General features: G+C 42.2%; 1 protein-coding gene across 3 annotated transcripts in view; it reads right to left on the bottom strand.

Moving 5' to 3' along the window:
• The window catches only part of TP53I11 (tumor protein p53 inducible protein 11), a 79,626-nt gene extending 62,054 nt beyond the window's left edge, over nucleotides 1-17,572 (bottom strand). The window contains exon 1 of one of the 3 annotated variants that reach the window (XM_053263612.1): nucleotides 17,224-17,572. The gene's annotated coding sequence lies outside the window, so the exon portion shown is untranslated. The remainder of the gene's footprint in view (nucleotides 1-17,223) is intronic. The other 2 variants (XM_053263607.1, XM_053263601.1) reach the window with 2 other exon arrangements.
• Nucleotides 17,573-22,815: the final 5,243 nt, after the last annotated feature.

The following is a 22,815-nucleotide window of genomic DNA, read 5'->3' as shown; positions in this document are numbered from 1 at the left end:
CCGACTCACTTCTAAAGTAGCTCCATGGTATATAGGAGAACTACTACAGGAGCTGAAGCTGCTAGGTAGATGACTAGAACATAAATGGAGCAAGACTCAACTCAAATCTGACAGATTACAGCACAGAGCACAATTGAAGATCTATGCTCTGGCAATACGTGTGGCAAAGAAGTGATTCTTTGCTGCAAGTATTGAGTCTGCAGGTTTGCACCCAGCGGAATTGTTGAGGGTGGAGAGGGAACCTATATGTGCCCCTTCCACTCCGGCTTTGGAGCTGCTGTGAAGCTGCTTTTAATGGGTTTTTGTGGACAAAATCTCTCGATTCAAGATCTGGATTCTACAACTGGTGCAGTCTTTAGCATGGGTATCCAGTAACTCTTCTTGTGTGGTTAAATTGGATAAGTTTCCATTTGTGATTCCTGAGGATGTGAACAAGCTGCTTGGAACTGTGCATCCTACCACCTGCTCTCTTGACCCTTGTCTGACATGGCTTATATTATCAAGAAGGGATATTGTTGGAGAGGACCTGGTTGAGACCATAAATGCCTCTCTGAGGGAAGGTAGGATGCCTCCTTGTTTAAAGAAGATAATTATTTGACCTCTCTTGAAGAAGCCTACACTCTTGATCACACAGAGCTGAACATTTATAGGCCTGTTTCCAATCTCTCATGGTTGGCCAAGGTGATTGAGAATGTGGTGGCTTCTCAACTCCAGGCAGTCTTGACTGAAACAGATTATCTAGACCAATTTCAAACTGGCTTTGGGGTGGAGGCTGCCTTGGTTGGCCTGATGGATGATCTCCAAAAAGGGAATTGACAAAGGGAGTGTGACTCTGATGGTCCTTTTGGATCTCTCAGCAGCTTTCGATAGCATCAACCATGGTATCCTTCTGGATTGCCTGGGGTAACTGGGTAAAGGGGGCATTGCTTTTCAGTGGTTCTGCTCATACCTCTCAAGCAGATTCCAGAAGGAGTCTGTTGCTCTATAAAGAGAGAGAGCTTTTGTATGTTTGTCCCTCAGGGCTCCATTCTGTCTCCAATGCTTTTTAATACCTACATGAAATTGCTGGGAGAGATCATCAGGGGATTTGGTGCAGGGTGTTATCAGTTCATTGATGACACCCAAATCTATTTCTCCATGTCAGCTTCATCAGGTGATGGCATAACTTTCCATTACTCGGGGCAGTAATGGGCTGGATGAGGGATAACTAACAGAGACTGAATCCAAACAAGACAGAGGTGCTCATTGTAGGAAGCCGCAGTCTGGGAAATGGGATAGATCTGCCGGTTCTAAATGTGGTTACACTGACCTGGAAAGAACAAGTCTGCACAGTTTGGGATTACTTCTGGACCCAACCCTCTCTCTGATATCTCAGGTGAGGCAGTGGCCAGGAGTACATTCCATCAGCTACAGCTGGTCCACCAACTGCACCCTTTCCTGGAAGTGAGTGACCTTAAGACAGTGGTGCACATGCATTGATTACCTCCAGACTTGACTACTGCAATGCACTCTACATGGGGCTGCCTTTGTACCTAGTCCAGAAACTGCAATTGGTGCAGAGTGCTGCTGCCAGATTGGTCTCCAAGTCATTCTGAAGAGACCATATAAAGAGAACTACACTGGCTACCAATAGGTTTCTGGGCAAAATACAAATTGCAGGTTATTATCTATAAAGCCCTTAACGGCTTGGGTGTAGGGTATTTAAGAGAATGCCTTCTTTATTATGAACCCCACCACCTATTAAGATCTTCAGGGGAGGTTCATTTGAGAGTGCCACCAGCTCGTCTGGTGACAACTCAGAGGTAAGCCTTCTCTGTAGTTGCCCCAGAGCTGGGGAACACATTTCCAGCTGAGATCAGAGCTGCTCCATGCCTGTTGACATTTAGGAAACAACTGAAGACACATCTCTTTAGCCAAGCATTTGTGTGGCGACAATGACCAGGGCTGCAAAGAGGCACACTGTAGCCCCATGCACCTCCTTTTTGTGAGAGCGCCACTGGGGGGAAAGCAGTGGGGCAGGGACTGGGAGATAGGCAGAGTCTCCCCTGGCCCTTAAAGAACCCCACTACCCTCCGAACCAGCTTGATTGCCAGTTGATGGAACCGGTTCAGTGCTCCTAGAATGGAGCACCGAGCGGTTCTGTGCACATCCCTAGTGGAGTCAGCATGGATTTGAAACCAAATCTCCAAAAATCAATTGATATATTGCCAAAATGTACTGCTTCCACATGGCTCCAGTAATGTATGAAGAGACCTCAAGATTCAAACCACAACAAGAAGCAGTGGGGATCCGGGGAGAAGAGCTCAAGAACAGATGCATCCGAATACAAATCAAGAATAGTGTCTCCTTGTCTGAGTTCTGCAATTTCTCACTCTCATTAACACTGGCTCTTTTGCAGTGCTGATAGCTCTAGTGTTGGCAGAGCACTGGCAATGGTGTTTTAAGTACTGTGGCATATAAATCTGCTCTAACACAGCTTCAGGCAAGCCAATGGAAAAAAATATTGCCTTTTTGGAGCCCGCTGTCTGCTAGTGCTGCCATCATCGCTATAATGAATGGTTCCAAAACAGCAGCAGTTATAGAGGGTAGACTGAGGGTCTGGTTCACATGACCCTTGTGCTGTAAAGCAAGTCTGTTTGGAGAATCAAGTTGTACTTGTGATTAATGAATCTTGTGTCGTTTGCTGCAAGCATAGTCTTTTTCGACACAGCTGCTCAATATACCTCAAGAACGTTTTTGCAAAAAAAAAATTCCATCTGTACTGTAACTTTGACAAGCTACTCATATGACCAGTTTCACTACAGGGGTTTGAGTCCAGATTGACACAGAATCAGCTTGCCATGAGCATAAGGACTCCAATGCCATTTAAGGTATATGAGGTGGGACAGGTTTTAGTGTGTTTCTTGGTAAAGAAAGAGTATACCCTTAATTGTCTTCTTTACCAGGGATAGTTCATAATATTTTGCAAGTCTTATGTCAGATAAGTCAGAGGTCCTAGGGCTCTCCACACAATATTTTATGGGTGTACAGATGTTGTGTAAATGACTACACATGATATGCCTCTTCAGAAGTCTCTAGATGTCAAATCTGAGAGGGACGGGCAGATCACCTCAACTCTAGTGTATATGTATGGAAATGTGTACAGGCACCATCTATTTTACTGCCTGCTATTGCAAATACTGGAGAACAAGTAAACGGTTCAACAGAAAACAGTACAGAACAAGTGTGGTATTTAAACAACTGTGTTTTCTGGTACGTCTTCAAACAAAACAGCAAAAGCTGTTTTTAAACTGTGAGACCAGGCCCACACTGTAGCTAAGTTTATTCTTCCTGGATAATCCAAATATCATTCATTGCCCTTTCATTCCCCCACCCTCATCAAGATGGAGGGGCAACCATGTACATGGCCATTGGAAGGGGAAATATTATGGCTTTGCCAAAGTGCCTGCCTCATTCAGTCCAGTCAGTCCAGCTAGTTATTTAAGGTCTGACTCCCTGGAAAGTTCTTAGTCGGCATACCCCCAGGCTTTCCAGTTATTGTAGATTGAGATTCGTCACATGGGATTCTCCTTCCTTGTTGTTATAGCCAATCCAGGCCAAAGTTTCTCCTCTCCCCCCCTCCTGCCCATGCAATATGATGGCAGAGCTATCTTTGTGTTTGAGTATAAAGTAAAGTGTGCCATCAAGTTGAATGTGACCCCCGGCACCCACAGAATCTTGTGGTTTTCTTTGGTAGGAGGGGTTTACCATTGCCTCCTCCCACGCAGTATGAGAGGATGCCTTTCAGCATCTTGCTATATCGCTGCTGCCTGATGTAGCACCAGTGGGGATTTGAGTATAGCTGCCTTTTAATACATAGGTTCCAACTGCACCTATTTTGTCTGTCCCTGGTAAATCACTGTCTTTAAACACAAGTTGTGAGAGTAGTCATTCTTTAGGATTCAGCTCCCTCCCTCCCAGGGTCTCTAAAAAATACATCTCCAAGTGGGTGGGTGGATTGTGCCTCTATTGTGCCTGCATGCAAACACTAAGGCAGCACTGTGCAGTGCTCAGCATATAGCAGTAGGTGGAATCCAGTCTTAATATTAATAGCGGTGGGTGGGGTGGCTTGGGCAGCAATTACTGGTATAAAAATTGTTTTAAATGTATTCCTATTCTTTATTTTTAAGACATTAGAGTGTATGTTAATATGGCTGAAGTGTCCTTTAAATAGATCACAGCTGGCAAGGTATGTGCAGGTTAAGAGATGGTACGATTAAGTAAGATACAGTGGTGAGCACCCTGAAGCATTACTTTGATGGTGGGTTTTTTGTTTTTGTGTTTTTTGCCTTAGAGCTTCTCAGAGCTAATAGGCTTTAAAGTGAGCGAGGTCTAGAACTCCCTTAGGATCTGCTTATCTAAATCACCCACCCAAAGCTTTAGCTAGAGAGATGCTAACTCAGACAGGGCTCCCTTGTTACATATGTGAGATATGGGTTGTGAAGAACAAGGAGAAATAGAAATTGCTCCAAGAGAGGATCGAGTTGCACATAAAGTGCCTGAAAAAGGAGACACTTTCCACTAGGATTGGAAGTTTAACAAATAATCTATGAGACAAAACTTAAAATAGAAGTTTTGATAGATAGAATGCCAAATCGTTTTTGCATTTTTAAATCAAAAAACTTGCATTTCATCATTGCTGTGTCCACACACAATATTGGTTAATTGTTTCCATAGGTACATAGGAAGCTGCCTTATATAAAGTCAAACCACTGGTCCATCTAACAGTGTATCATCTACTGATTGGCATTGGCTCTTTGGGGTTTTAGATAGGGGTCTTTCCTAGTCCTATCTGGAGATCCCAGGGAGTGAACTTAGAACCTTCTGCACACAAAGAAGATGTTCTTGCACTGAGCTACAGTCTGATCCCAGGATTCCCTTCCATTCTCCAATAACTGCATGAGCAAAGTTGTTGAGGCACTGATGAGTTGCACCAATTTTATAATTGCAACCAGCACCACTGTGAGGTCAAACACTCTAAAGTTTAAAAAGAAAATGACCAGTTAACCAGCACAATAGCACAGAAGAGTCTCCAAGAACACACAGTGTAGGTATACAGGCAGGAATCCATGTTGAGAGATTAGAAGGCTTCTATTTTCATCTGTGAAATGCAAGAGTGCCTTCAATGAGGTTTCAAGCCCTTCTCTGAGATATATCTAAAGTCAACTGCAAGAGAGGCATCAGTTAAGAACATGAGCATTTATAACTCATGACAACTATAGCACATTTATCAACCCAGTTGAGGCAACACCCTACTTTTTCAGAGAAAATATGTTTGTGCCATTGTCAGGAATATGCACTATATACAGATCTATTTATTTTGTATGGAGAAAGACTGGATTGTCCAAAAGTGTTCCTTGTGCAAACTAATCATAAGTGATCTGAAATACGGATGGTCAAAGACCTCCCCACTTTTCTAAATGGAACTCCTTGTTCCCTGCTTAAGGTTTGTGTGCTTAAGATGGTAGCAAAAGCCAGACCAAGAAACCATCTCTTTAAAAAGTGCCTGGAAAAAGAGGTTTTCCCCTGAGATGCGTGTTACCCCACTAGCATCTATTATTCACAATGAGGGGAGGTTGAGTGCGGGGAGCAGGAACAGAAGCTTCAAATTGGAGTGCAAAGAAGAGGAAAATCATATTGCGTGGGGACAAAGAGAATCCCTCAAATTACCTCTGGAGACAGGCACAATATCATTCAGCTCCCCTTTAGTGTGAAAAAGAATTTACAAAGTAAAGCATCCATTTGATGCACCGATGTATTGTTGCAAGGTGATGCTTTCCAATTAGGTTTGACAAACTTGAAAACCTCAACATATCCACTTCTTCTTCTGTGTCTGGAAGTTTTTCACACGGGGCTTTGAAAGCCCTTTATCTCGCATCGCCTCCAGAATGGAGAGGATGCATATCAGCTAAATTTACCCCGAAATCCCTGCTCACACACAATTTGGGGTTTTCACTGTGCATCAGACAGTCACCTGATTTATATCCGTGGCAAAAAAACCTCCACTATTAGTCTTTTTTGGGGACAACTTTGCATCCGCAGTACAGCCTCCCAGTAAATTTGTGGTAAAACCAGCTGTGTGTAAAAGTCCCTGGCAGACAGACACAGCAGCAAGGCTTCAAAATTAATAGGAGCACGGAGGGAGAAGATGAGAAAAGCAGCATTTAACCCATTAGTAGCATTAACATTTAGCCTCTTAAAAACAGTTTTCCTCTATTGTCTTTACAGCTGAAAGGAAGATATAACTGTAATTAAAAATACTAAATTGCAATGCTCAAGAAGATCTCTAGAGAGCAGGCTCTCATAAGTCAATGATTTGGTAGCACAGCCTATGTCCTCAGAAGAGCCACAGAGATAGTCTTCCCGAATATTTTAGGGGGGACATGAAACAAACTGAAGAAACTGCTTCCCTCTTAGTTGACAGAGGACAATTAGCTACAAGTGGCATTCTTGTCTTCCTTTGCATTTGTGGTAACTCAGGAGATGAGGTCTTCTTAACTTCCCTTCATCCTACTTTCCAGAACAATGAAGCACAGATAGGATCTCTTCATAAGTTCACTTGGATAAGTATTGAGACACAAGGCACAGCACATTGAGTAATCTGGTCACCATTACTATATGGGCACCACAAATCAGTGGCAAAACATATAGACTGCATGCCAAACATCTCAGGTCTGGTCAACAGAATCCCTAGTTTTTTTAAAAAAATGTGGTATCAGGGCTTGGAAGATCTTCTGCCCATTACCTTTGAAGGTCACTACCAGCCAGAGTAGATAGCGGTGAGCTAGATGGTCTTACTCAGGATCAGGCAACTTCATATGTTCAAGTGTTAAGATTAACACTTAATTAGTAATCCTGCTCCATTTACCCTGTCCCCATTAAGAGGTAAAGTGGACAAGCATCAAAGATAGGGTCTTTTCTGTACAGGCACCTAGACTGTGGCACACTTTGGGTTCCATAACTAGGGTTCCATCCTTGCTTGATATTTGATGGTCAAATACAGCCTTCATTTTCACAGGCCTTTGGTTTCTGTCATGAGTATTTTATACAGAAAAGCAGGCTATAACACTGCACTGTATTCTTGCAAGTCACTTGCTTTCAGGACTTTCATGTTTAGTGAGAACTGCTGACATAGTGGGAAGAACTGGAATGCCCCCCTATAGTTCTTATGCAATTCTAAAAACACATACACGAAAAGTAATGAAAATCAAAACTGTAATTCCAAAAGAACAGCTTTAATTATGATTTTTTTTTAAAATGAGAATGGATCAGCCCATATAAAGTTTTTCTAGGGCACAAGTCCAAGGGTCATGGGAGAGGGAGCACCCCAATGTGCTCATCCAGCACATTCAGTTCTTACAAGGCACACTACGTCTCTGTATAGCCTGGTCTTCCAGTGGTCTGCATAATTTGAGAGTGCTCTGGGAAGTCAGAATGAGTAGTGGAGCAGATAGTGGATGGTATCATTTACTTTTTCTTACTAGCATGACAATTGGCATAAATGTTGACTAAATAATAAATAATAAATAGAAGGGCGTGTAAAAATAAAAAATTGCACCTATTCATAGGCAATTGCCTATACAAAATTGTATTATTTTAATATTAATTACAGACAAATTGCATTAAAATTGTATGGAATATATTTTATGGAACTAAGCATCATTTGCAACAGAACACTTTTTTGTGAAATGAAATTAATATCTCTGAATCATAGTATTACATACTAGTGATTATATTACTATACAATTCAACTTTTCTTATGAGCATGACAAAGTACAGTAATAGAAGGGGTGGGGAGAATGAATATGGTTTCATGAAATAAATGAAAGACATTGGATAGCTTTTTAATCCAAGCATGTGCAGCTACGCAGTCCAGTGCAGTTGGGACTAGTTTTGAAACATTTACACCTTCCTTTAAAGTCAGCTTTGCAGGCACATTTAGTTAGTTATTTTCAGCATCCTGTAGCAGGTGGAAGTGTTGTTCAAAGGAGTTTCCATGTGCCTTGGTGTTTTGTCCACCCCCAATCAGCAGGACTTGCTATGTTTGGTTTGCATGGAGTTGTTTGGCCCCATACTATTCCTGCCCATTATGCCAATCCTTCAGAAAATGGAAGTCCTGCCCAAATGAAGAGAAAGGAACATACTCTGGCAAAAGAAATGCAAGGAGACGATAAACGATGCAAAAGGAGAGTTTGAGAAGCATATCGCTAGAAGTGTCAAAACTTCTTTAAAAGAATTTATTTCAGAATATTTCAGAAGCAGAAAACCTGCCAGGGAAGCAGTTGGCCCCCTCAGATGATGAGGGTGTGAAAGGGATTATTGAGGAGAACAAGGAGATTGCAGAGAAGCTGAATAGGTTCTTTGCATCTGTCTTCATGGTGGAGAATACTGATCATATAATCTCTCCAGAATTGAGTTTTTCAGGTTTAGCGGCTGAAGAACTGGGCCAATTTGAGGTGACAAGGGAAGATGTTCTAAAGCGTCTTGAAAAACAAAAAATTAAATCGCCAGGACCAGATAGCATCTAAGAGTTCTGAAGGAACTCAAATGTGAAATTTCTGATTTCCTAGCAAAAATATGTAATGCCAGTGCAACTCCAATTTTCAAAAAGGGATCCAGGTGGGATCTGGGAAACTACAGGCCCATCCACTTAACTTCGGTGGTGGGTAAATTGATGGAAAGCATAGTTAAGGACAAAATTGTTAAACATATAGAAGAAAAAGGCTTGCTGAAAGAGAACCAGTATGGCTTCTGCAAGGGCAAGTCTTGCCTCGCTAACCTTTTGTAGTTCTTTGAGAGTGTCAACAGGCATATGGATAAAGGTGATCCAATTGACATAGTGTTCATAGACTTTTGATAAAGTCTATGAAGCTTTTGATAAAGTTCCCCACCAAAGGCTCTTGAGTAAACTAGCAGTCATAGGATAAGGGGACAGACTCATGTGTGGATCAGTAACTGGTTGAAGGACAGCTACAGAGTGCAGGAATAAATGGACAGTTTTCACAATGAAGGGAAGTAAAAAGATCCCCAAGGTCCAAAGCAAAGATTGCCTCTGGCTGACCTGGTTGTTTCACCCTGCAGAGTTAAAGTTGCTCTCCATAAGAGGTGCTTTGGACAAAGGGAGGAGTTGCCTGCACACCCAGTTAATTTGTAACTGCTCGGTTGCATTTCCTGTAAATAGTTAATAAAGTGTGGCCTTAGTTAACAGATACATATTGTGTCTTGTCTTCCTTGGGTGGAAGGAAGACAAGACACAACCCATCCTTTGCATAGCTATACCTGTTTGTGCTGGCAGGGTATTCACCAGTGCTGACCCATCTACTATGATATCAGCTGGTGGTTCATCCTGCAATACTGTTCTATCTGCTTCAATGATTTCTATTGAGATTGCATTCCATTCATGGAAAGATGAAGCTTTCCATTGTCAGAGTAAAGCTGGAAATGATTGGTTTTCATAATAAAGTTATTGCAAATCCAACTGACAGGAGATAAAGAAATCTGAGAAAAGGTTGTGATCTTCCTTCATTGCAGCCTGTGGAGCAACCTGCTGTTTGAAGTAACACAACTAGTTTTTCTTAATATAGAAGAAGTTTCCATCTTCATTGTCTAGTACTACCATGAATTACTTGAACTGTTCTGTACCTCTGTCATATTGTGTAAAAATCATGTCAGCGCAACTGTGATCTGCAGTATCTCTGGTATGGAGAACAAATAGGTCTGCTGATGATTCTATAAAAGGTTGCCCCATTTCCAGGATCACATTAGTGAGCTTGCACAAAGAATGTGCAAGCTCACTAAATCAAAGAATACTTGTTGAGCTTGTTCACACTGTTCAGGGTGACTGCTGCTTTTCCTTAAACCTCTGATACCTGAAACTCATGTTCATTCACTAGACAGTTCACCTCAGATCCAGCCATCCACTGCCTAATCGCCGATGGCTGCTCAGTAATCCCAGTTACTCCTCCATCACACTTAATAATTATTTGCCTGCTTGTGTGCTTGATCAAGTGGCAGAACTGAGTATTCTCTCTCAGATTTGTGAACCATAAAGTTGCTTTTGTGAGATTGCTCAGTTACCCATAGGTTATTCATGTCTCTCAAGTGGATGGGGAGCCAACGGGGATAGTTGATATTGTTAGCAAAAAATATATGGTATTAATTCAGATAGTGCTTCATGGTACAGAACAAAGTTTGCTTCTCTAAATGAGTGAATAAGGGCAAGAATTGTTAGTTCCATACAAAGTACCAGATTCCAGAACTGAAATCGTGGACCTTCACATTTACGTTTCTTACACCATGTTTCAAAGGCTATGACACAGCCTTTGGAAAAGTCTGTTCCTTCAGTACAATGCTGGCTGTGTGCTCTGTTCAGAAGTTTATACAAACTGCATGCTGTGATCTGATGCACTTGTTGTGTTTTTGCTACATATGAGCTGTCAAAAATGAATCTGCAGTACCAGATGCTGCTATGCCTGCTTCAAAAAGGTCTGCAACGCAACCACTGTCTTGTAGCAAGTTTCCAGTTCATCTCAATGCAACCATTTCAATATGTAACCTTCCAAACATTGTGATAAAGTTGTCCTCTCCATATGATTCTGGTTGCCACTGGATTTGTTTGGCAACAGCAAAGAACAGTTGGTCAGCACAGCAGCCATGATGGGAATTTACCCTGGGCTTAAGAGTTCAAATGTCTCTCATATATTGTTCAAAGCATGTTTTACAGTAGCTACTGAATGGGCCTGCTCACTTAGCAGAGGAATTAGTGATACTATGCCAATTTCAAACTGTTTATTCTTTCTCTGTGCTGTATGGTGGGCTGACCAGGTGATGCATGCAACATTATCCACCTCTTCCACAAGGCTTATCTTTTCTAGCCATTCTGTCTCTATATGTAGGTAGGGGTGGGCACAAAACAGTCTATACCAGATTCAAACCGGACTGGGCATGTTTGATTTTGTGCACCCCCAAACCACCCTCCCTGATTCAGCTCAAGTTTGGGCTGGGCTGGGGTTCGAAAAGGGTTTTATTTATATATATATATATATATATATATATATATATATATATATATATATATATATCTTACCGTGGGCAGAGGGTAATTTTGCCACCTCCAGGGTGGTGGTGGTGTGTGTGTGTGCTGCCGCAGTTGCATGGGGACTCTGAAGCTTCCCTCTCCCCCTGCCAGCATCCCCCCCCCAGTCGTTTTGGTCCACTTCTGGGCCATTCTGGCCCTCTCCCAGCAGCCTTTTTGAAGGCCGCCGTGCATGGACTATTTGCGTAAACCTCCCCGCCCCCGGGGCAACAAGCCACCTAATGGCACAGCAGAGAAATGCTCGACTAACAAGCAGAAGGTTGCTGATTCAAATCCACGCTGGTACTATATTGGGCAACAGTGATATAGGACGATGCTGAAAGGCATACTCTCATATAGCACAGGAGGCGGCAATGGTAAACCCCTCCTATATTCTACCAAAGACAACCACAGGGCTCTGTGGGCTCCAGGAGTCAAAATCAACTTGATGGCACACTTTACCTTTTTTACTAGAGGCAACAAAATTACCCTGGGCCTGACAGTGAGTTGTTAGAATTTTTTTTAAAAACTATATGAATGCTGGACCGGCTCCGAGTTGACCCTCAACTCAGGGGTTCAGCTCAAGATAGAGTCCATGGGTGGGGTGGGGGAAATGATGTACAACGTACTTCCAATTTTGGAGCCCCGAAGAAGTATAGGAAGCTCCACAATAAATGTTCTAAACTTCAAAATCACCACCTGCCTTTATTGGAAGCCTCAGGTGGAATCTACATCCTTTCTTTGTAACTTCATGCAGGGAATGCGATTGCACTGTGTGTTGGATGCAATGCCCAAATTACAGGGGTGTGAGGGTTTGTGTGTGCGCAGTAGCCTTCTTAGTATTTAGATGGCTGCAGGAGGATATAATTTTACCAAAATTGGGTGGATCTGCATATTTCATTAAGGAACCCCTTACCTTTTCCTCTATAATTCAGTAACGTCCTGAAAAAAGGTATTTGTAGTGTGTTCTGCTGCTATGTAAATAAAGCATAGACTTAATGTGTTTGCCTTAATTCTTCCTTCTGTAGACAGTGCAATCCTACAGATTGCTCCAGGATCCTCTTCCATTCCTGGTCCACATGTGGCAAGTCCAAACATTGGGCCTGTACTATGCATATGGCAGAATGAAGTGAGGGAACAGACAGCCCTAGTTCAGACAGCAAGCAAAAAGTGTCATCTACCCCCAGCACAGTACTTCCAGTGACTGTTGCTGGTATCTATCTAATGTTTCTTTTTAGATTGTGAGCCCTTTGGGGACAAGGATCCATTTTATTTATCTTATTTATTTGTTATTTCTCTGTGTAAACCGCCCTGAGCTATATTTGGAAGGGCGGTATAGAAACTGAATTAATAATAATAATAATAATAATAATAATAATAATTTTAAAATGCTCTCCCACATCAAGTACTGCTTAAAAGCAACACTCTACTGTATCAGAGAAAAAGACATGAGCCCAGTCCAGCTCCTTGTGTTAATTTTTTTTACTTGTTGGAAGTTTTTACCCCACTGTTGAGAGGGCCAATGAGAAATATGACCCACCTGCAGTCTGAAGGCCTACTCTGCAGCCAGTCACCGCAGGCTTCTACCACCCCATTCTACTTCATATGTATTCTGAGTTTCTATCATATTTGGGCAGCTAATGTGTTTTTATTACTGTACATGGTATCCAAAAATCCATTTTTGCTTTTTCTTCTACAGCACTCCCATCCTAACCATACTATTTTACTTCATCGCTCATTTGTACATCTTCCTGTTCCTATAGGCTGTCCTAAACCCACTTCGTGCTCTCCTGGGGGGAACTCCACAGCTCATCCATGTTGTGTGCTCCCCTTCTCTTCTGTAACATGTAGGGCCACTTACCTCTCATCAGGATGTCATGCTGTACATTCCCTACACATCATCTGCTACTGCTGGCAGACAGGGGAATACCAAATGGGATGACATGACATGTAGTATTAAAGTTATCACAGGCATGGTGGGGGAGGGGAAAAGAAAGAGAACTTGACATGGAAGTGCAGCAGCGACGCTGTATCACACCCAACATGTCATTCTATCCCAAGAGACTTGCTCAAAAGTAGGGGTGTTCTTGTTCTTTTGCATACAGTTCTACTGTTGCCCCTGTAATCAAATTTCCTACATTTTTCTATTTCTGGTTTTCTACTTAGTTGCTGTTGGTGGATAGCTTCTGCCTTTTAGGATCGACCATCAACAGTAAAGGATCCAGCAGTCAAGAAATACGCCGCAGACTAGCACTTGATAGGGTTGCAATGAAGGCCTTGGAAAGGATATTTAGATGCTGTGATGTATACCTACAAAGATTAGAATCGTTTGGACAATGGTTTTTCCCATTATACTCTGTATGCGAAAGCTGGACTTTGAAGAAGCAAGACAAAAAAGTATTGATGCTTTGGAAATTTGATGCTAGAGAAGCCTTTTGAGGATACCATGGACAGCCAGGAAAACAAACAAATGGATCATAGAACAAATCAATCCAGAATTTTCACTCGAGGCACAAATGACGAGGCTCAAACTATCATACTTCAGACACAATATGCGAAGATCCAGCTCCCTTGAGAAGTCCATAATGGTGGGGAAAGTTCAAGGAAAAAGAAGAAGAGGATGACCAGCAGCAAGGTGGATGGACTCGATTACGACAGCAATAAATGCACCACTGAGATTCTTTAAAGGCCAAGTTAGAAGATAGATCATCCTGGAGAGAATCTATCTATGTGGTCACGAAGAGTTGGCACTGACTTGACGGCACTTAATCAATCAATCACTTACTCCAAAGCACTCATTCTTCTCCACCCAGCTTTTCCTATCATCCGACACTCTTCTGTTCCACATCCACTTTCCTCCTATCAGTTCCATGACACTAGTTGAAGACAACAGCTGAACTGAGACAATCCAACAAACACTAAGGAGACACAACAAGTACCACACAAGCTCACACAAAATAAAGTGGTTTCTTTTCTCTGTTACTTGATGCAATCTTTTTACATTATATGGCACTTTAAAAGGACTTTGTGTTTATTATGCAAAACACCATAGCAAATCGTGATCAGGGTTTTAACTGATTTTGAAATATTGCTGTTAAAATAAATTCAGCTGCTCACTGGAGGAACTCTAAAACTGGTGCAGCTTTTTTTCTGGCTGTGGAAAAAAATGGCAGTGAAAAATAGGGGTGTGCAGCATGTCCTGATTTGGGACATTGACAGTTCTGATCTCTGAATGGAATGACCCCATTCTGGCCGGAATGTCCTGACCCATTCTGGCCACCATTTTGGATTCCAAAACGTCAACCGGGACGTTCGTCGGAACAGGGGTTGTTCCATCAGAGCAACTGGCTCCCCGTTCGCTCCAACAGAACATCCCAAGCATTTTGTGTTCCATTCCAAGTCACACCTCTAGTGAAAAGCACAAAAAACAGGAATCTGAAGTATTGCCTAGGATTTTTCATCCAGTGAAAATGCACTGGTACAAAATATGCAGTATATGAGACAAAACATATGGTAGGCAGGCCCCCTAAAGTTATCTAAATACAAACAATTGGAAGTGAGCCTGTCACCTGTGGCCACATAGGTCTCGATCCCATATGTACTAGGTTTCTGCATTATCTGTTCTTCATCAAACAACTCTGTAGTACTAGGCTGCTCCTATCACCTTGCAGGACTAGGCACAATTTCTTCTCATCACTTTTAAAATTGGAGACACTGTATTATGCCACAGTGTACTCACAGCCTTCTATTTAATAAAACATTTTACTTCTTACAATGCCGGAAAAAGCATTAGTTTCATCCTTCTTATGTTCAACAGTTCCTTTTGGGGGGTTTGCAATGAGTTTTCTACCTTTCCTTTTACATCTCCAGACTGTAGTCAAGTTCTGTAGGCATCCTCATATAAAATATTAAAAGCTCCTTTACTCTTAACTTCTGCATGCTGTAGTGAGTATTGAAAATACAAATTAAGAGGAGATCTGTTTTAAATCAAGTCTGTTTCAGATGTGGGCTACTGCCATGCATGCCCTAGTGATTTTCAGATTAGACTACTATTAATATGCTTTACATGGAGGTGCCCTTTAAGGTAGTTCAAAAACTGTAGCTGGTACAGAATGGCATTGCTCTTCTATTGGTGGGTGTGAGCTGAAATATCAGCACTGGTTACCAGTTTATTTCCAAGTCCAGTTCAAAGTGCTCTAAAGCCCTCCACTATCTGGGCCCTCAAGTACCCAAGGAGGAAAATTTATTTATTTATTTATTCGATTTCTATACCGCCCTTCCAAAAATGGCTCATGGGAGAAGGTAGGAGTTCCTTCTCTCACCTGATTCTCCATTTCAAGGTTTTAGAATCTGCCAATGAAGCCCTATTCCAATTCTGCTTTTGGAAGTAATATTGCTACCTGATAGGACTTTTTCTGTAGTGGCACCAGAATTATACAATGTGCTCTTCCAAGAAGTCTGGGGGCAGGTTAAAAACATTTTCTTCCACCATTATTTGGTGACCTGTGAATTACCTTGAATATTTTAATTCAAAGATGTTATAGAAATATTTTAAATAAATTTTTATGAGCCACCTTGGGTGAGAAAAGTGGTACAACAAAATAAAACTAGCAGTTTTAGTGCCTGAGACAGGTTTGCTGAAGACCACCTACTGAGTTCATAACCCAGATCAGAGTGGCACCAGTTTCCAGAGGCTTCTCTTAGTATGCCACACTGTTTCCTCATGATCTTCTGGCCCTAGCCCCAAAGCTTGAAGGGTGCTTCAAGCTTCACATCTACAAAGACTCCACTGCTCACTGAACTAAGCACATTCATCACCAGACAGAGATGAATGTTGAACCAACTGACTGAGCCAAAAAGGCTAGCTTGAATACAGGAAAATGTGGCAAGCACAATACATACCAAGCCCTACCTACATGGGCTGCACTTGCTTACCCCACCCAGCCGCCTTAGACCCAGCAACAAAAGGCATCGTCTCCCTCACTTGATGCTGAGGGAAACTTTGCATGAGGACATTCAAAAGCAGCTCACAAAATGAGAGAAGAACCCACTTAAGCTCTCGGGCAAGGGAGAGGAAAATTAACACACCAGACCTGAATTCTTAAGCATTCTACAGAGAGACACAGTCCAATCAGCAAAGGTATTAATATTCAGGTTAGGGGCTTTTCCCTTCCTTTGTAGGAAGTAGTAAGACACTGCACATGTCTCTTTGTATAGCAATTCTGTTGTTCTTATCAACGTTCAGTGAGAGAACAAAGAAACAAAGGAATCCCTCTCTCCCTGCACCAAGCTATTTACACACTTCTTTGCACAATTAGGAATACCCCTTCAGTGCTTCACAACACAATCAGTGCATGGCGGTGGCGGGGAAGAGAGAAAAAGAATACACAATATGTATTCAGAAACATTTCCATACATACATGCGTGAGGATGCCACTTCACTACCTACAGTTTCTGTTTCTTTGTGGGGTCCTTCTGTATATCTTTGACTACTTCCACTCCCACGCCCCCTAAACGCAACCAACAAGAAAACCCTAAACCCAACCAACGTTAGCTATTTGCTAGAAAGGTTTAAACACACGTGAGCAATTTCTGCAGTATTCCCTAGCCCAGCCCATAAAGAAGCTTTAAACAAAGAAATGCCAGGACACATTTACAAGTTACAGGGTGCTCAAGCTCCTATTCTTACGGCTACCAACAAACAGGAAGTGGTTTCGTCTCTACCAAATCACACTCCACGACAGATGTTGCTGTTTATCCTTCTTCATTTATGCCAACTCTTTCCTTCCTAGCTTTAGCGTTGACTTTTAGAGTTACAAGATGAGCACCCAACCGTGATTATGTTTACTCAGCAGTAAGGAGTCCCACTGATTTCAGCGGTTTGATGCCACTGATTGAAGCCTTGGGAGGGACACACTCCCCAGACGCCAAGCGATTCCCCTATGCATTGTGACCCCCAGTGATTCTGGAAGGGAGCCCCCCTCAAAGTAGTTCCTGCAACAGCTACCACAGCCGAGGATAAACTAGAGAGACCATAGGGCTGCACCTGACTGGAGAAAGAGACATACTGGCCGGGAAAGAAGTAGGACGAAAGAAATAAATATACACACCAAAAGCAACTTACAGGCTTAAAGCATGTTCCGCCTTCAGCAAGGGTCGCTTGGTCCAGAGAGTATTACCCGGACGAAGAGTAACAATCCGCACCGCCAGCCAGGCGAAAGACACAGTCACATCCTGAGGGTCCCCCAAGAACCACCGCCAGAAATTGACAAGCCAGAGATCAGCACCCCGCACAACATGCGTCTTCTTTACCATAAGAAAACGAGCCTAGGCTTAGCCCCGCCTCCATATTACCACACAACATCAATCACACATCGCGCGGTGAGCCTCGACTGCTGCTCGCCCACACGCCGCGCGGATTAGATTGAGAGCGACACCTGCAGGAGAAGAAGCCGCGACCGGGCCAGCGCCGGTGGACATGTTGCCGTGAATTTAAGGCTACACGACGCAAGCTTCCCACTCCCACGTCCCTGCTTCCCACTCGCTCTCTGCATGGCTGACTCCTACTCCAACGGGTTGATTTTGCTGGCTGCTTTGAAAGACTAGACAGCGACTTGCACTCATACATCAAGAGCATAATTTTTGTTTTGGATATTTAAATGCTGCCATAATACAGAAATTATACCCCTTTTAGTTATCGGTTTAGATTTTGTTTTTAGTAAAAATCTTGAGGGTGGGGCGGGATTTGTGAAGATGTCAAATCTTACACACACGTACTTTAATAAATAAGTAAAAGGCTCGGAGAAATGTGAGTCATGTTGTTTTGTCTTAAGGCAAGACTGCCCACAGTGCTGCTCAAGAGGTAAAAATTCAGCAGGTGAAACGTTCCTAATCAGTGCTGCATGTCTGGGAGTTTCATTTGTTGACTTTCTTATTGTGCAGCTATTAAAGGCATAGATATTGGGGGTGGGAGTGGCAACCACACAGGAGGAAATATTTCATCGTTTCTATTAAGATTTAGAGGTCAATGCACGAGGGTATTGCTAGAGTCCCATTAGGATCAAGTCCCTGGCTTTATTTTCAAATTTCCCTATCCTTTGCAATTACTTCTTGTGGCGACTTTGCCATCTTGGGATATTTTTGTTTTTGTTTAACTGTGCCTTGGTATCCCGCCCATTGACCTTTTTTTAAAAAGTGACAATTTTTCTAAGCAGTGTTTTGGAGGGCTTTGGGTAGAGCCCACCTCCTGCTCCTACTGAGCTGCCTCCACCATCCTCTTCTTCACTGAGCCCAACACAGCTGTGTTGCTGCTGGGCACAAGGCCAAGGGCTGAGCACACCTAAAGAGTTGGGTCCCCAGTGCAACCACCTTCCCCTTCCCTTCATTTGCAAATGAAAAGGTGAAGAGAGGAAGAGGGACGGCCTCCTGCCCAGAGCGGGGAGGCAGGCACAAAGTCTGAGATACCTGGCCAGATATTTGGAGCACATACCCTTTGTGCCCAGTGCTAGCACTGCCAATGCCTGTCCCTAAGTCTCAGAAACATATTGCAGGTTTTGCTCCCCGCCCCCTCTCATATTTCACTCAGTCTCACATCTGAGATTGTCAGGCCCTCACCCACAGATGGCACCTCCAAGGTGCTGAGCTAGGATGCAGCCTCTGTTTCTCCCTATCTTCCTTCATCAATACCCTCTCCTGCCCTCCTTCCACAGAAGAAAGGTGGAAAGGATAACCAACAGAGAAATGAAGTGGTAAGCAGAAGAGCTGCATCCTGTCTTAGAACATGCAAAAGCACTGGCAGGATTCTTGAGTGGGGACCTGGCAACATTATTTGCCTGCCAGGTAAATCACTTGATCCCCAGATGGATAAACTGATGGTGAATGATACTGATTTGCCCCAAGGCCATGAACTGAAGACCACACTGAACTTAAGACTATCCCTCTTTATTAAAAGGCTATACCTGTATTGACCCCAAAAGAAGAGGAATCATTTTAAGACATCCCACTGATTTCTAACATCAGAGAACTTGGGGAGAAACTAGTCTTGGATTCAGATAAGTAGGATATTTACTATCAATGACTGAGTAAGGATTTGAACTATTCCTGCTCAACTCCTTATCCAGCATTGACTACTGGATCGTCGCAGATCATAATATTAATAAACATAACTGAATCCTCAGTCAAAATTCACAATACAATAGTTATTACTGCACATGCTTATTTATATTAAGCGGAAGTCTAGTCTATATGCCTCCAGTAGGTCTGATGGATACATTAGATTAAAATGCACAATGTAATACCCTTTATATCTACAGCTCAATTTAAAACTACTGCTGAGCATTTAAATAGCACTTTTAAGTGTTCAAAGCACACCATATACATTATCTCAGTAAGTTTACAACACTGTAAGATGGGTATTATTATCTGCATATTGGTGGAGGACATGAGTGTCTATGGCATGCATATGACCATTCACTGGTTCATATTTCACAGCTGGGGCTTTTGGACTGACACCCTTAGACTGCCACTGTCTCCAGCATACTGAGTTCACGACTGAAGAGATGTTTGAACGGAGAAATTCCTAGCTCACAGCTCACGGTCTTATATATACCATGCTACAACAGCTTCAGAGAATTATGTGATCAATTGCTCCTATGAATGTCCCAAAAAGATTATTTCCTGATGGCTTGTACTTGAGAAAAGATGAGAATTTTCTATTAACATGGTCTGAATTCTTAACTAGGACAGATGTCAGCTGGCATGAGATGAGGTAAATTTATATGGATGGCCTGCACTTGCAATCCTATCCAAACACATTCGCATTTGCAATCCCACCAGGACTCATGCAGCCTCCAGAGAATCATACAACTGATTGTTCCTCCCCCAGCCTTTAATTAACTTGAAAATTATTTTCATGACATTTCTCAGATCATGGATTATTTATGATTCCAGATAAGCAAGTAATGAACAAAGAAACGCATCTAAAGCACTCATAAGAGAAGGCACGTATTCTGTCTTTGTTACAATATTTTGCTAAAAAATAAAACAGTAAGCAAATATATAAGCACAATGAAAATCTTTTCCAAGTGGAATTAATTGGAAGTCAAATTGACTGAAGATTTATGTTAATCAAATGGAATGGGCAGAGGCATCCAATAGGCCAGACAACGTGCTTGGGGTGCAAGACTGTATCAGGTGAGCTAATTTGCTCGAAATATCACAATGTAAAAAGCATCCATAAAATTTATTTATTTATTTATTTATTTATTGTTAAATTTATATACCGCCTTTCATTAAGGCAATCCCAAGGCGGTTTACAGCAAAAAAAAAAAAAAAAAAATTAACACAAGATGGTAAAAAAGCCAGAATTAAAATATTAAGTGTGTGTGTGGGGGGGGGGGGGGAATTAAACAAATCTGATTAAAAAATTTAAAACAAAAGCATAAAAGCAATAAAAACTATAAAGAGCAGCAGCAGAGAATCAAATAAATGCCTGGGCAAAAAGCCAAGATTTTACACTTTTTCTAAAAGCTGTGATGGAGACCAAGGAGCGAATAGCCACTGGGAGAGCATTCCAGAGTCTGGGGGCAGCAACAGAGAAGGCCCTGTCCTGAATATAGTATTACAAATTATTCAAAATGTGAGTAAATGGCCATTAATGTACAAAAACTTATGACACCATGTTCAGGAACAGCTTTATAGTTCATGTTATGGAATTTTATAATGTATTGTTATATTTGGAATAAACGTGTTTGTTTTATAAGATTTTGTTCCCTTTTCTATTATTTTATTTAAAATATTTCTATCCATTTTTCCATTTAAAAAATGTTTAATATCACTTATAATGACAAAAATAAATTAAAACAATGGTGAAACACAAAACAACAATAGAGAAGGTACAACACAAAGATACATTTCAAAATATATCAAGAAGATTAAAATGAACAACTCAGGGAGATTAAGATTAACAAATAGGCAAACTGAATGCCTGCTAAAAATAGTGTTGGTGATGGAAGGCCATCAAAGAAGGGGTAAGATGGGCTTCCCTTGACAGGGAGTTCTAAAGTATAGGTGTAGCTATAGTAAAGGTACTGTTCTGCATTCCAGCCAGATGCAAAACAAAGGGCAAGTAGGTTTGTATGGGAGAAGATAATCCTTTAGGTATCTTGGTCTCATATATATGGATGGATGATCTCCAATTGGCAATTGACAGAGGAAGTGTGACTCTGTTGGTCCTTTTGGATCTCTTGGCGGCTTTCGATACTATTGACCATAGTATCCTTCTGGAACATCTGGGAGTGTTGGGGGTGGGAGGCACTGTTCTACAGTGGTTCCGCTCCTACTTCTCGGATAGATTCCAGATGGTGTCGATTGGAGACTGTTGCTCTTCAAGATCTGAGCTTAAGTATGGCGTTCCTCAAGGCTCCGTACTTTCTCCAGTGCTTTGCTACATGAAACTGCTGAGAGAGATCATCAGGGGATTTGGAGCTAGGTGTTACCAGTACGCTGATGACACTTGGATCTACTTCTCCATGTCAACTTCTTCAGGAGCTGGCATATCCTCTCTAAATGCCTTCCTGGAAGCAGTAATGGGCTGGATGAGGGAGAATAAACTGAAGCTGAATCCAGATAAGACGGAGGTACTTATTGTGCAGGGTCAGAACTCCAGAGACGATTTTGATCTGCCTGTTCTAGATGGGATCACACTTCCCCAAAAGGAACAGGTTCTCAGTCTGGGAGTACTTCTGGATTCACACCTCTCCCTGGTTTCTCAGGTTGAGGCAGTGGCCAGGGGTGCTTTCTATCAGCTCCAGCTGATACACCAGCTGCACCCGTTTCTTGAGATCAATGACCTCAAAACTGTGGTACATCTGTTGGTAACCTCCAGACTTGACTTTTGTAATGTGCTCTATCTGGGGCTGCCTTTGTATGTAGTCCAGAAACTTCAGCTGGTTCAGAATGCGGCAGCCAGATTGGTCTCTGGGTCATCTCGGAGAGACCATGTTACTCCTTTACTGAGGGAGTTACACTGGCTGCCAATAGGTTTCCGGATGAAATACAAAATGCTAGTTATAACTTACAATGCCCTAAACGGCTTAGGCCCTGGGTATCTAAGAGAGCGTCTTCTTCATTATAAGCCCCACCGCCCATTGAGGTCATCTGAGGAGATCCGTCTCCAGTTACCGCCAACTCATTGGGTGGCTACACAGAGACGGGCCTCCTCGGCTGCTGCCCCAAGATTGTGGAATGTGCTCCCTGCTGAGATACGATCCTCCCCATCTCTGGCAATTTTCAAAAAACACCTGAAAATCCATCTCTTCATCCAAGCTTACTCAGCATCCTAAATTTTGGGGGTTTTAAAATCTGGTTTATTTTAAAATTTAAAACCTGATTTCGGGGGTTTTAATTACTGTAATGGTTTAATTGTTGTTTTAAAATGTTTTTAAATTGTTAGTTGTTATGTTGTTTTTGTTTAGCTCTTTGCTGTTTTGGTGGTTTGTTTTAACTGTAAACCGCCCTGAGCCATTTTGGAAAGGCGGTATATAATTTTAAAAAAAAAACATTTAGGCCTCTAAAGGTCATGACTAGCACTTTGAATTGGGTCCGGAAATTGATTAGAAGCTGGTGGTGCTGTTATAATAAGAGAGTCACATCACATGCTCCCATTAACAAGCTCCAGTCAACAGCTTGGCCAGTGGCCACAG

This window comes from Hemicordylus capensis, chromosome 1, assembly GCF_027244095.1.
Source record: "Hemicordylus capensis ecotype Gifberg chromosome 1, rHemCap1.1.pri, whole genome shotgun sequence".
NCBI classification, from domain to species: domain Eukaryota; kingdom Metazoa; phylum Chordata; class Lepidosauria; order Squamata; family Cordylidae; genus Hemicordylus; species Hemicordylus capensis.
This window is presented reverse-complemented; position numbering and strand designations above follow the sequence as displayed.